Below are 15,171 nucleotides of genomic sequence, written 5' to 3' on the forward strand. Positions count from 1 at the left end.
CTTAATTGAATAAGCTATAAAAGAAGAAATGTTATGATGCAAATGATTATGTATCCATTATCATTTGTTGTGGTAGAAATGAATGTTAGAATAGCGTGATCATTTATGTGTATAATCTATTGTGTGTCAATTCGTTCTTTGCACGCTAATTAACCCAAACTAAAAAAGAACATTGAATTGTAGCTTTATAGATTTGTTGTGAAAGATATTAACAATGACTTTGTTTTTGTTGTGATAGTTGTTCTTGATCCTAAAAATAAATAGTATGAGTTCCATGATTTCCATAAGCAAGATGAAGGACCAATTGCACTCATAGCCTGGACCAATACTCAGAGAAAAAATTGGCACAAGTAACTTGGATATTGAATTTTTGCAGTATGAAATTAATGGCCAAGCTTAATATGGTTAATGGAATACCTAAGGTAGGACCTCTTGATGTTGTATGTAAAGGTTGTATGCTTAGAAAGCATGACTAGGTTGCTTTTGAGACAACGAAGGCTTAAAAATCAAGATATAGTTGGAATCTTTTCATGGTGCAATTTATAGAATATATCAAATATTCTTGGAAAGTGTAAGGTATGTTTTAACCTTTATAGATGATTATCCAAATACACTTGTGAATAAATGTCTTTGAAAAGTTCAAATAATTTAGGGAATTAGCTAAAAATCAATATGATCAGTGTGTTAAATGTCTAAAATCAGACAATGGAGTGGAATATTCAACAAGGACTTTGAGAACTACTTGTCACAATGTGATGTATCTTGGTAGATATTTGCACCTCACACACCTCAAAATGGAAGAAATATGCTAGACGCAAGGACTCATGCTTTTATTATGGTGCACCACTCTAATGAGCCAAATGCCTACAAATTTTTCATTCTAATAAAATGGAAGGTTATTTGTAGGTGGGATGTTGTCTTTTAACGAGTAGACTTCCAAGGGTTGCGAAACTAAAGTCCTCATATGGATTATTAAGCAATGATGCACTTGAGATTAGGACAAATTCTATATCAGCATATTATTATACAACCTTAACTAATGCATTGACTAGCTTTTCCACTAGGCAATCGACTAGTGTAACGGATTTCACTTAGAGTGGATCTTTTTCAATATAATTGACTACAAGCAATGGCTTATCTAATCATTTGAGTATGAATTCTCATGGTGAATCTGATACAAAAATTCCATCTATAAGGTACATTTGTCTTTTCCAATGGTTGACTAAGACAATTGAAGTTAGTTATCATTTTGGGATTCAACTGCGTTAAGTAAGTCATTCACGTATGACCATTTCCATGAGAGGTAGTCGTAACTGACTAATTTCTTATGATTTTTAAATAGTTCACTTAGCACTCATTGTATCGGGTGATGCTCACAAGGGTGAAGAAGTGGGATAGAAACTAGTGAAATGAATCACATAGCGTCAATCATCACTTCCAGGGCTTGCACCCGGTAACCAGGACTTCCCAGGAGGTAACCCATCCCAAATCGCCTCTGGCTCAAGCGCACTTAACTGTGGAGTTTTCTCCATAATCAAGCCCACTTAGCTTGCTAACCCATTTGCAAAACCTTAGCAAGTATTGTGCCTCATGAACCATTCAAGTAGAGATCCCTTCACTCTTTTTCAATTTAAGTATTAGGGTTTACACAGTGCATTATATTAGTTATCATTTTTTGATTCAACTGCGTTAAGTAAGTCATTCACGTATGACCATTTCCATGAAAGGTAGTCGTAACTGACTAATTTCTCATGATTTTTGAATAGTTCACTTAGCGCTCATTGCATCGGGTGATGCTCACAAGGGTGAAGAAGTGGGACTGAAACTAGTGAAATGAATCACATAGCATCAATCATAACTTCCGAGGCTTGCACCCGGTAACCAAGACTTCCCGGGAGTTCACCCATCCCCAATCGATGTTAATGTAGGTACAATAAATGACTCAAGAAAGACTTGATAGAAATAGTGTGTTAGTGTTGCTTTCATGGCATGTATCCTAAAGGAATTGATCTCAATAGACATTCAAATGCACAAGTTTAATCTAAATGGGAGAATGATATGACAAAAGAGTGAAATTCCTTTGATGAAAAATAAAAGTTGGGACTTAGTTCCCTGAGCATAAAGAAAGAATGTGATGAAATGTCTAATGGTCTACAAGACTAAATTTACCATCTGCAAGTGTTATTGAGAAACATAAATTTACCTATGACAAAATTCTTCTCTCAATGAGATCATATTGACTACATTGAAATATTTGCACCTATTGCAAATATGAACTCTTATCTACTTATTCTTTCACACATTATTCATTATGTATAAGAGTTATAACATACATCAATTGGATGTCAATAGTGTTTTTTTACCTAGTGTTCTCAATGAGGAGATTTATATGGAGCAATATTTTTACATGGTGTTCTCAATGAGGAGATTTATATCGAGCAACCCAAGGCTTTGAGAAGGTCCACAATCTTGTTTGTCCACTAAAAAAATCCTTTTACACTTTGAAGCAAAGCCTCCATAGTGTGGTATAAGAAGATTGATTGATTATTAGTTTTGGTTTCAAGCATCATGAATTTGATTGTAGTGTTTATAGTTTGCAAATGATGATACTTACATGTTGGTGACTTAATCATAAATTTGCAAGTGATAATACTTACATGTTGGTGACTTAATCATAATTGAAGTAGTGTCAACCTAATTTTGGGTTTGAAAAAACAGTAAATAGAGATATTTAAAATTACAAACCCAAGTGTGTTGTATTTCCTTATGGAAGCCAAGTTTTGCAAATGGATAACAATATATTTATTTACCTAAATATATATCGCCATTCATTATACATGTTTAGGATGGAACACTATAAGCCATTTTTGGCACCATATCAATCGAGAGAGAAATTGACTTAGTGTGCCTTTGAAAATTAATGGTACTCTCTACAAGAAGACTATTGGAGCCTCATTTACTTGATTCATAGCGGATTTGATATATTATTTGATGTTAGTGTGGTCTACAAATTCATGTAGGATATGAAAGAGAGCTGCTTAGAGGCCATAAAAAGCATTGTTTATGAAAGATACATATTAGCACAGTATGAAGCACTGCATTAAGAATATGAAACTAGTCGGTTACTTTGGTCTTGTAAGAAGCAACACTGTTGACCACTAAAATTGAATATAAGGGTGCATTTAATGTTGACAAAATCAATGTGAATCCACATAATGGATGAGGTTGGCTTCTCGTTTGAGGAATAGATTCCAATGTATTATGCAATACAAAATCTTCTTGTCATGTGGAGGCTTCATGCCCATTATTTGACAAGATAAAGATATTGTGAATCTTATTTATTGCAAGATAAGTGATCACATCATTAATATTTTTGCAAAGTCATTAACAAAAGACAAGTTTACGAAACTTTGAACTATATTTTGGATTTAAAAAATTGCAATCATGGTAGAGTGTACATAAGACAATTTCACCTCTAAAAAGTTTCAGATAGTTGTGTTGACAAATGAGCTTTGAAACATCAATTTCATCATACAATTTGGCCTTTTATGGATTTAAAAAATTGCAATCATGGTAGAGTGTACATAAGACAATTTCACCTCTAAAAAGTTTGAGATAGTTGTGTTGACAAATAAGCTTTGAAACATCAATTTCATCATACAATTTGACCTTTTATTGATATTGTTGATTCACAATGGAAGGTAAAATTACTAATTGGTTAGATTCGTCCAAGGTCCCCAAGTTTTGCAAGTCGAAGTATCTAAGATATGTCCCCAAGATTTGCAAGTCAAAGAATCTAAGATAAGTCCCCAAGCTTTGCAAATCAAAGTATCTGAGATGAAGATCCAAATGCAATTAAGATGATTAAAGTTGATTGCTTTTCCTATTTTAGATGAGCTACTTTTAATTTTAAGCCATATATAAATTGATCATACCGATTGTCTTAGCATTAAAATTATTTAGTTATCCATTTTATGTCAGACAATGCTTGCTTGTACTTCAACACTGTAAAGATGTCTTTGAACACAACATTTTCTTGAAATTCATTATTCTTCATTCTTGAAATCCATTATTCTTCGTTCCTGTAAGTCCACGACTCTCTAACAACCATTACCATTGACTTGATGACATTTAACGAACATTGTGATATACTTAAAACCCTAGTTTTAAAAATAAGACATAAATTCCTTGAGAATTCACTTTCTTTAGATCCTTTGAAATCTCATTTTCCACAGGAGTTCACGATTTGTTGTTAACTATCCTCGGCTGCACTTGGAGATGATACGGAGCATAACAACCTCCCGTGAAATAACAACAGAAATATCATAAATCAGACACAACAAATCAACATTGCCACGAAATACCTGAAGTATCATCATCACAATTACTTCATAAAAAGTGCCAAACATAATACAAAGAACAATAGTAAAAACAAGCACCACACACATTTGTAATAAACTTTTATTATTATGGGCTGATAAAGAAACAGAGGGTACAGAGCTATACAGAGGCCAACCCCCAGTCAAGTCGATCACAAACAATGAAGTATGATCATCCAGAGGCCAACTCCACTGAATTTGCTATACAATTATTTACATATTTTACATCATCAATACAATGGTATAAGAAGTGAAAATGATCAGAAGTGCTAGTGGATTCAAATGATTTAAGAAAGAAGGGAGAAGCATTGTATAAGCTGATCCAGTGAAAACATACCACTGACCAGGAATCTCTAAACAGAAAGGTGGGGTGCAGTTCCTATTCGATGAAGGAAAGAAAAAAAATACCAGCAATTGCCCAAAATTATCACCTCATGTTGTACCAATCTCCTACCAAATCACACTCCTTTCAAATTCAGATGTTCGGCAAGAAGTCCAGTAGCATCCAATGCCTTCTCCATCAGTCTGTCCAATTCTTGTAGATAGACTTGGGTCGTGCCTTCTACTTTTCAAAGGAAACCTCCAGTGCTTAAAAGGAGTATTTTACTTCCTACAAGGCCAAGAAGTGCTAAGAATCTATGTTAACACTATGATTCATCAATGGTCTTTACCTGTGTAGTTTGAAGAGTTGTCATTCTGTAGAACAAAGACTATTTATTAGCTTGTAATTTGTACAACTTGTATAAGCAATTCTAGATTAGGTGGGTTTAGTTACCTTCTCCTACCACCACTATAATTAGCACGGTCTTCTTTCAGTTCTACCAATTTTGCACACTTCTCTATGATGAGGTCAATTTCGCAATTCCTGGGTCATCAAATGACAGGGCCATGTCCAGCCAGTGTGGTGAATAGTTCTCCATTGCTGGTCCTCTGTTCGATGATCAAAAATCATATTTGGCAAATCCCAGTGGTATTTTGCTTTCTAGATCCTGGCATTGTTGTACCAATATCGAGAATTTCAATCTGAAGTATGTTGGAATCACACCAATTTCTGCCTTTAGCAAGGTAATTATAATAGTGGAAAATAAATGAACGACGATGGTTTTTAGAGAACCATCGTCCATACATACAACCTTCAAAGGCGATTACTTAATTCCATTGCAAGAGGCCCAAAATACAACATCTAAGAATAGGATTTTATCAATCCAAGACTGTAGAGAAAACGCTATGACTTTGATTTGAAGAGATCACCAAGGGAGAATCGAATGGCAGGTTCCCTTGGAGGAGATTTTGTATACATACAATCGTCTTTTACTTGCAATATTGTTAGTCCAATTTCTTGGCGAACAGCTTCTACTGTTTTGGCATCAACGGGGTTTCCAGTTGTATCAGTCACATAGAACACATCAGCTACCTTATCACCCCGCGTTGACACCTCTGCTTTTGTAACTGACATCCCATTTTCTCTAAATATGCGAGTCACCTCCGACAGAAGCCCAACACGGTTGTTGGTGCAGAGTTCCAGTCGCATACCCTGAATTCATAAAATATCATCAACAAAACTCACACTAAGATGACTAAAATTTAAAAAGGATCAAATTGAATGCACTGGGAATCCCAAATCTTAGGGTTTTGAATAAATTTCCACCATGGATTCGATCCTTGGACTCATACCTCTGATGTTCTTCGTCTAATGGCAGCCTCAAAACACTAAATCACATGCTTCTTCTCTGCTTCTGAATACACAGGGCAACCATCAGTATGCCTGATGTAGTACTCCTGTATCACAAAAGAGAAGAACGGAAATAAATACCCCAACTCTTCTTTAACCTAATTTAGATTCAATATTAACCCCATTAGGGATGTGATATGAAACCACCTATACCTGGTTTAACAAAATCAAATTAGGAAATAAACATTTAAAAAAAAAAACAAAGATCCTATGAAAAATCAAGTCCCTTGTAGTTGCTCGAGCTATACCTGAAAAGTTTGTGGGCCTTGAGAGTCTATAGTGGCATGAAAGACAACATACTCTAGATCTGTCAAGCTGCAAACAATATCAAAGAGAAGCTTAGGTCTGTCTTTACACTGAACAGTCACCACAGAATACCCCCTCTCCGAACAGTTGTCAAGAGTCGCAAGAGGCTTGGCGTTGTCGTTGTCCTTGAGAGAAAGAGATGCCCTATCTCTAGTTCCATCGAGTTTATCATATTCACGGTCAGTAAACATCAATTGATGAAGCCGCCTTTCTATGTGAGTGAATCCCATTGAAACCACCATTTTAGCTTCTCTGATGGTGTTGTTTCCTCCCATTACATTTAACAAGAGCTCTTCAGTTTTAAAAATCTTTTGCTAGTCTTCAATGGCCACACCTGTGTCCTCATCAGTAACATATACAAGACAGGAAACCCTCCTGTTGTGATTCCAGACCTCCGTCTCCACAACGTTACATTTTAGGTCACCCAATACGGCAAATATTTTAGATAGCAATCCCGGTCGGTCAGTGCCTGTTAATTCAAATTTCGTATGTTCAGCGGTTGCATCTAGACCTGCTAGTTTTCCAAACTAAGGCACTACACGAGGGTTTGTTGCCAACCTCTGCAATACAACGCATGGATGATTCAGGAAACATAAGAAATACTTTTGTATTGCCAACCCTGGTTTGAAAGATATTTATACACACCTTCTCAATGTACCCAATTACGCCTTCATCTATAAGTTTTTTGACATTTTCGTCTGTGACATGGAACACTGCCACAGCAGAAGAATTTGTCAGTAGTAGGACTAAAACAATGGTAAGAGTATTAACCTACAAAAACATAAGATATAATATCATTAATTACAACATACCGTCCATGAACCATCTCCCATCTGAAGAAACATAAGCCTTGTTGATATTAAGGTTCAATTCAGTCAGGACTTGAACAGCCTCCAATAGAATACCATGCTTGTTTGCACTGTCCACCTGTAAAAAGGAAAACCCCTAAATCAGTTGCTAATTTAACTCCACATCCCGGTAACTGGAGGGTCACTTTTCATTAAATCCCAAACGCTATTTGGACAGAACAAATGCACAATGAAAAACTACCCCACATAGGATGTATTCAAGAAATTCAGACTGAGAAAGCCAAGGGCTTCACCCTCACCAATGTTGCGTTTTCACAGACGGCGTTATCAATCACAACCCTGAAATCAAATCAAAACAGAAGGATTGCTCAATAGTGACCTAATGAAAATTCCCCAAAAAACTGAAAGTCCCCACAGCACTTATTAGAAAACCTTTTTCTGTAAGGAAGAAGGAAGGTCACAGAAGAAACTATTAACTACAAAGTCTTTTATGTCCCTGTAGATTTCTCTCCGCTGTGCTATTATTTTCCTCTGCAGATACACCAAAGACAATATAAGCAAGCTCCTCAGATGTTGTGAATCGGCGAGATCATTCTGTATTCAGAAGATGCATTTATATAAGAGCGCACAAATAATCCCTGCTTTATGTGGTCAATGGATGATCCAATCTGGGAAACCAGAGAGAGTGGCACCTCCAACTCTCGGCCTCTCGTATGGCGGAACCAGTACCGGAAGAGCGTTGGAAGACCATGATGCGAGGAGAGACCCCTGTAGATATTCGAAATCTCTGTGGTGTGTTCGTTTCACTTCGTTTCAGAAATTTCATGGGCAGTTTGGGCGCGGAAATAACATTTGAATTTTGAAATTTTGGGCACCAAGATTGGGCGATTGCATTGAATGACTATAGAGGTTGCATTGAATGAGTATGGTGTACTATCATATCCACCGTGTGACAGGTTGGAAGGGAGCGGCCGGGAAAGGTATGGAGCATAGTTGCCGGAAAATCATGGGATTGCATGTAGCTGTCGCGTCAGTATCCCATACATACATGGATTTGGCTGTAAGGACGGTGCATTTATATTGCTATAGAGGTGGAAATAGCACAAGAGTGCCATCCTTATTTACTCAGAACAACCTTTAATTGGTTCTGACAACATTTCTTGTAGCGCAGCCATGCCATACATGTGATATCCCATGCTCTAAATCCTTTCATATATCCACTGTTAGTTGTGAAGCCAAATAATCCAAAAGCTTAGCTTACTTGGAAGCTACTGTCTCCAGCTAACCATGCCACTGCCCACAGTCTTCAGCCTACCAGGCCACAGCCAGCTGTCTTCCAGATGTTGTCTTATATACTCATGCAGAAAACATGTTCAAAGGCTCTAATTAACTATAAGTATGTAATTTTTCTTCAGTCTTAGCAATCCAAGCAATGACAAGCCTGGTAACGAAAAGAATGTGATTCTCTGTTATCCATTTGTAATTTTTTTTATTTTATTTTTTTGTAAGTTTTGTGTTGTGTTTTCTCGTAATCAAATTTCTCCTCTCTAATTCCCATTAACTGGTATTAAGAGCTAAAACACCGCATAAGTCCAACAGACCTTGTACACCGCTACTCTCTCCCTCATTGCCATTCCTCGAGCATTCTCCTAAGCGTAGCCCACCAAGCTCGTGTTGTACTAAAGACCCTGCAGTCATGGACTCATTGTGAGTCTCGTGGCCATCCTAGTCCCTCAGCGACCTATACTCCATCTCGTTAACAGGCCCCCAACACAGCCTCAGGGCCCTTCCAAAAAAACCGAGAACCAATCAGTATTTTTTGTTGCAGTGCAAGGCCATAAAGTTGCTTTCAGAAAGAATGAATAGAAATTTTAGAGCAGAGATTTCTCTTCTTAATATTTAAAATAGCAATATATTACATGGAAAACATCAACAATAAATGATTGGAGTGGGACTCCACTAAACCAAAGTAATTCTGAACTTATAGTATTCATTCCTATGGGAGCAGAAATGAAATACTAGAAGTCTTTTTCCTAGAAATATGAACGAATGGGGGGTTAACTCCTAGGGAGACACTTTACAAAGCTTCTTGAAATTTGATCGACTTATTTATACTCTTCCTGCATGGAGAGGAAGGGAACATCGATAGAATGAACAAGAAAAAAGGGTCTAATATGCTTCCCTTCCCCCTTTCGCAGGTATGCACATATTACGAGGAAACGAAAGAAAAAATCATATTTCAACTTATTTCCATTGACAAATTAGAGTTATGACCCCTAGCAAACAACATAATCAAATGTGATGCCACCTAGCAGAAAATCATTTTAGAAAAAATGGAAATTAACGAATTTTTTTTGGAAAAAACATAGAAAATTAGCCCACTTGCGAATATTAGCCCTTAAAAATTTCTATGCTTGGATGCCCATGAAATTAGATTGATTCCAAGATGAAAAGCATACCCTGAGGTTCTTTTTTAATCATCTAAACTCTCTGCATAATCGTTGTATGTATAACATGAAAGTAAGCAATCTTTAGAATTAATCTAAAACAAACCATAGTCTAGGGTCCCTGCAATATACCTTAAGATCTTTTTTGCAACCTTCCAATGAGAAAACTTAAGCGACTGCATAAACCTCGACACAAAACATGCTTCAAACTTGATATTAGGGCTAGTTGCAATGAGATACAACAAACTGCCAACTAGACTTTTATACAAGGTGAGATCAACTGGTGGAGCTACATCGTCTTTGCTCAACTTGGTGCCTTGAGAAATTGGTGTATCATCTAGTTTGCAATTGGTCATTTTTAACTTTTCGATGATGTCAGTGGTATATTTTTTTTGACCAACAAAAATTCCATTAGTATATTGTTGAATTTCAATGCCTAAGAAATATTTCATGACCCCTAGATCAGTCATATCAAACTCTATTTGCATTGCTTCTTTGAAATATTCTATCATATTGCATGTATAAAGAAGATCATCTACGTAAAGGCATACAATAAGAATTTTACCTTCACGAGTTTCGGTATACAAAGTTGGCTCATGACTGCTTCTGCAAAAGCCACTTCACTTTTGATAAGATAGGTGTCGATGTCATTGTACCAAGCTCTTGGAGCTTGTTTCAAGCCATACAAGGATTTCTTCAATCCGTATACATTATTCTCCTGTCCTAAAACTTCAAAACTAGGAGGCTGCTCTATATAAACTGATTCCTGCAATATACCATTCAGGAAGGAAATTTTTACATCAAGCTGAGAGACTTTCCATTTGTGTTGGGTTGTTGTGGATAAAATGGTTTTGACAGTGACTTTCCATTTGTGTTGAGTTGTTATCGATAAAATGGTTTTCACAATGTCTAACTTTGCTATTGGAGCAAAGGTTTCACCATAGTCGACATCAAACTATTGTGAGAATCCTTTGGCAACCATCCTTTCCTTATGTTTCTCAATTTCTCCTTTTTCATTCAACTTGGTTTTACATACCCATTGTACACCAATTCTGGTTTTGTCCCTTGGGAGATCAACTAATTCCCAAGTCCGGTTCTTCTCTATAGCAACAATTTCTTGGTTCATTGCATCAACCCAAATTCTTTTCTTTAACTGTTTTTTTTAAATGGGTTGGTTGAGATAAAAAGAATGCAAACATGTTCTCTTGGTCAAACTCATGATCCTGATCATATATTTCTCTGATGCTTCTTGTTTTCTAATGGTCTTCTAAAGATGTTGAATCACTCATGGATTCACTTCTTGAAGATGTACCTTTTTCAAAATGGTATGGCTCTTCTTGAACCTGCAATCTTGGTGGATGTGGTGGATAAAAGATCTGATTTGAGGCTTCATCAACATGATCAGACCAAGATTTATTTTCAAAAAAATTAACATCTTTGCCTAAAACAAACTACTTGGTAATTCGATTGTAAAGTATGTAGGCCTTTGACTTCTGACTATAGCCTACGAATGTATGTCTTTCACTCCTATCATCAATATTCTTTCTTAGCTGCTCAAGAACATGTGAAAAAGCTATTGATCCAAAAATTCTAAAGTGAGATACATTTACCTTTTTACCATCTCATGCTTCTTGAGGTATCGTATCTTGAAGACTGGTTGTTGGAGATCTGTTGAGAACATACACTGTTGTCAAAACTTCTTTGGTCCAATAGTCATTTGACAACTTCTTCTCATGAAACATACAATTGGCCATGTTCATGATGAACTTATTTTTCCTTTCTACTACTCCATTCTACTGTGGAGTATATCTTGTTGTGTTCTACATGATGATTCCTTGTTGTTGACAAAAATCTTTGAATTCATTGGATCTGTATTCTCCTCCTCTTTCGTATCTCAGTACTTTCAAAAGCTTTCCACTTTGCTTTTATGCTTCTTCTTTCAACTCTTTAAATATTGAGAATATTGAGAAAATATCTGATTTTTTTTTTAGAAAATACACCCATATCTTCCTGTTATAACCATGAATGAAGTTCTACATTTGACCATATATATAATATCTGTATGAACCAGCTCTAAAGGCTCTTTTTCTCTAGAAGAAAATGTGGGAAAACTTTCTCTTTTATGCTTTGCTAGACCACAAATTTCACAATTACAATCTTTTTCATTCATAACAGGGAGACCAATGACCATTGAATGTTTTCAAAGCATACTTAGACTCTTGAATGGGATGTGGCCATACCTAAAATTCCATAACCGAGACTCATATATTCTTGACACCTTGTGAAAAAAAGACTATGAGAGATTTCAACTTCTAAGAGTCAATGGAAACATCATATTCTTGGTTTTTTCAACCTTTGCTATGAGTCTTCTATTATGAGCTTTTTCATAGATATAACAAGTGTTCCATTAACCATGTTCCATCAATTGTCCTACACTAATGAGGTTATGCTTCAGATGTGGAATATAATAAACATTAGGTATGTATTTGTGTTGATTTTGTTTAGTAAGAATAGGGATAGTACCTTTCCCTTTAGCTTTAATACAAGAACGATCTCCAAGAGTAATTTTTGATATTATGCGAGCATCAAGATAAGAAAACGTAGTTTTGTTACCTATCATATGATTGTTGCATCCACTAACCAACAACCAAAGGTCCTTGTTGTGAGTGTCTTCAAAAAGTTAGCAACAAATAAACATGGTTACATAGGATTCTCCTTCATTGTTGGAGATATGGACACTGCCTTGTTGATCTAACTGTTTCTTTCTGTATTCATGTTCATAATGCCCAATTTCTTGTAGTAATAGCATTGAACATTAAATTTTATCTATGTTCTTCTTCTCTGAGTTTGGTTTTGGGGAGGTTTCCATTGGTTTGCTACATGATGATGTTATGATCTACCTCTGCCTCGACCTCTACCTCGCTTGTTGCTACCTCTATATCCTATGCCTCTGCTAAAAAAAAATTGTACTTTGAAAGCTTGTTCCATGGAATCTTCTAACAAGTTGAGTCTTGTTTCCTATGCCAGAAGTGATCGAGTCAACTTTTCTACTGAGAAAGTTACAAAATCTTTGGATTCCAAAATGGCTATTACAATCACTAAAAAAAAAATTGTACTTCGAAATCTTGTTCCATGGAATCTTCTGCCAAGTTGAGTCTTGTTTCCTGTGCCAGAAGTGATCGAGTCAATTGTTCTACTGAGAAAGTTACAAAATCTTTGGATTCCAAAATGGCTATTACAATCATGTCACATTTCTTAGGCAGGTTACGAAGAACTTTTTCAACAATCTTATGATCTGTAATGGTTTCACCAATGAGTTTGATACTATTCCTATGACTCTAGTCATGAATTGATCCACATTCTCTGTGTCAGTCATCTTCAAGGTTTCGAATTGAGCTCTCAATGTTTGCAATTTAACTATTTTCATTGTATCATTACCTTGATACACATCTTTCAAAATACCTCAAGCTTCTTTGTTGTTGATGCATCAGTTATCTTTTCAAAGATAGAGTCATCGACTAAGTTTTGTATACATCATTTGGCTTTGTGCTCATTCTTTTTAGTTCTATAGACATTCCTCTAATTATTGTTCATGGCTGCTAATTGTTCTTGGATTAGCGCTACATAACAAGAGGATATCCCAACATTCTTAATTTTGCAAAAAAGTATTCATTCTTAAAAAACAAAACTCGTAACATTTACCAAACAAAATCAAGATTTGTGACAAAAAAAAATTGAGAAAGCCATTTCAGAAAATATAAATGTTTGTTTCTTTTAAAAAAAAAAAACTTGAAAAAAAAAATGCATGAACCTTACAAACTTTAGATTCTCAAATCCTTTGAATATTTTTACCATTTTTTTTTAAATAAAGCATCTCTTTTTTAACCCTTTCCATTCTTTTGTTTAAAAAAAAAAAAAAAACAACACTTTTTTTTAATATAACTCCTCTCCTTTCAAATGAAAGTCCCTTCACTATTTTTTATATAAAACATTTTAAAACTATGTTTAAAGAACCCTTTAAAAAATATTTTAAACAAATAGTGGCTTTCGAATTCCTTAAAGGCTCACGTCAAAGCCTTATAAAGTTTAAAATCCATGAACCTTCGTACACAACTTTCAACAGATTCAACGACAACGGGGCCAACTTCGTGGAGCCTTCTCGTATGCTGGTGACTTGCTTGTTTGCGCAGCAGTTTAACCTGTAGGCTTGTGGTTGAGCCCCGCGTTTTTCTTCATTTTCGGAAGTTTGAGTGGATAAACGCATTTGCTCCTCTGAGCATGGGTGCGTTGGTCACCATTTTTTTTTTACTTTTCCCAGCCTTAGCTGAGATAATTAACTTATTTCATCTTTTTCGTTTTTTTTTTTTTTTACTAATTGGTCTATGGTGCTCTCTCTCAAGTCTTATGCAACCTAAAGCTATTATAGCGTGAAGAAGAATGAATAGAAATTGCGGAGCAGAGATTGTTTTTCTCAATATTCAAAATAGCTAAATAGATTACATGAAAAACATAATAAATAAGACTAAGTAAATTCTAGACTGACTACGACACATTTATTGTTCTTCTCAATTTTCAAAATAGCTAAATAGATTACATGGAAAACATCAACAATAAGACTAAACTAAAGTAAATTAACAAACTTAGCAAACGAGAAAATCAAAGGTTATTTCAACATGCTTGAAATGACACTAATTTGAACTCAATGACTTCAGCATTTCTCCTTTAGGTTTTATTCTGCTTTAGGTTTTGTCAAAAGATCTGTTTTGAAGTGGAAATGGAATGTACTAGTAGCATTAATTATATAACTAGCAATTTTCCCAAAAGGTACAAAGAGAGGCCGATAGGATTATTAAATTGGAATTGTTGAATTTTTCTAGAAGAGTTAATTGGTTTGTGGAAAACCTTATTGATTTCAAAAACCAGAAACCAAAATTAGTAATAAGACTTGTTTTCCTATTGTTTATATCCTCTTCCAAAACACATTAAAAAATACAACACAACACAACACATTGATGAAATTGCAACATGGCACATTGATGGAGCGCTCCACCACCCAGACCCATCTTAGCTTTCAATGAGACTACCTAATACAGCTTTACATTAGACTGCCTGAGAGAGAAAGATAACTAATAATCTACCAAAGTTAAGATATCCCTGTTTAACGTGCTCTATAAACAGAAAAACCATTTTTTTCAGATTGCCCCATATATCTCAAGAATGAATTACAAAAAACAAACAAATTAAGGAAACAGAAAATTACCAAACAGATTGTTTATGAGACATTAGTGTCCATAAGTGATTAAATTGTTGAATCACAGTGTCTTCCATGCGAAGCTGTGCTTAAAGCTAACGGAGCAGTACCAAATCTATGGGAATCCTATGATAAATGGGAAAAATGTGAAGGAGGACACGAAAATGCTCTCGGATAGCCACACATCCGAATTTCAAGAGGCTGAAAAACAAATTGTAGCACTGTTAAATCAAGATTCTCATAAAAG

The 15,171-nt window shown here is 35.5% G+C and overlaps 1 pseudogene; it reads right to left on the minus strand.

Moving 5' to 3' along the window:
* Positions 1 to 5,562: 5,562 nt before the first annotated feature.
* The window catches only part of LOC149144866 (ACT domain-containing protein ACR4-like), an 18,961-nt pseudogene continuing 9,352 nt past the window's right edge, over positions 5,563 to 15,171 (minus strand).

Source organism: Pinus tabuliformis, chromosome X, assembly GCF_031772625.1.
Source record: "Pinus tabuliformis cultivar Carrire ecotype Pingquan chromosome X, CPIR1, whole genome shotgun sequence".
Taxonomy (NCBI): domain Eukaryota; kingdom Viridiplantae; phylum Streptophyta; class Pinopsida; order Pinales; family Pinaceae; genus Pinus; species Pinus tabuliformis.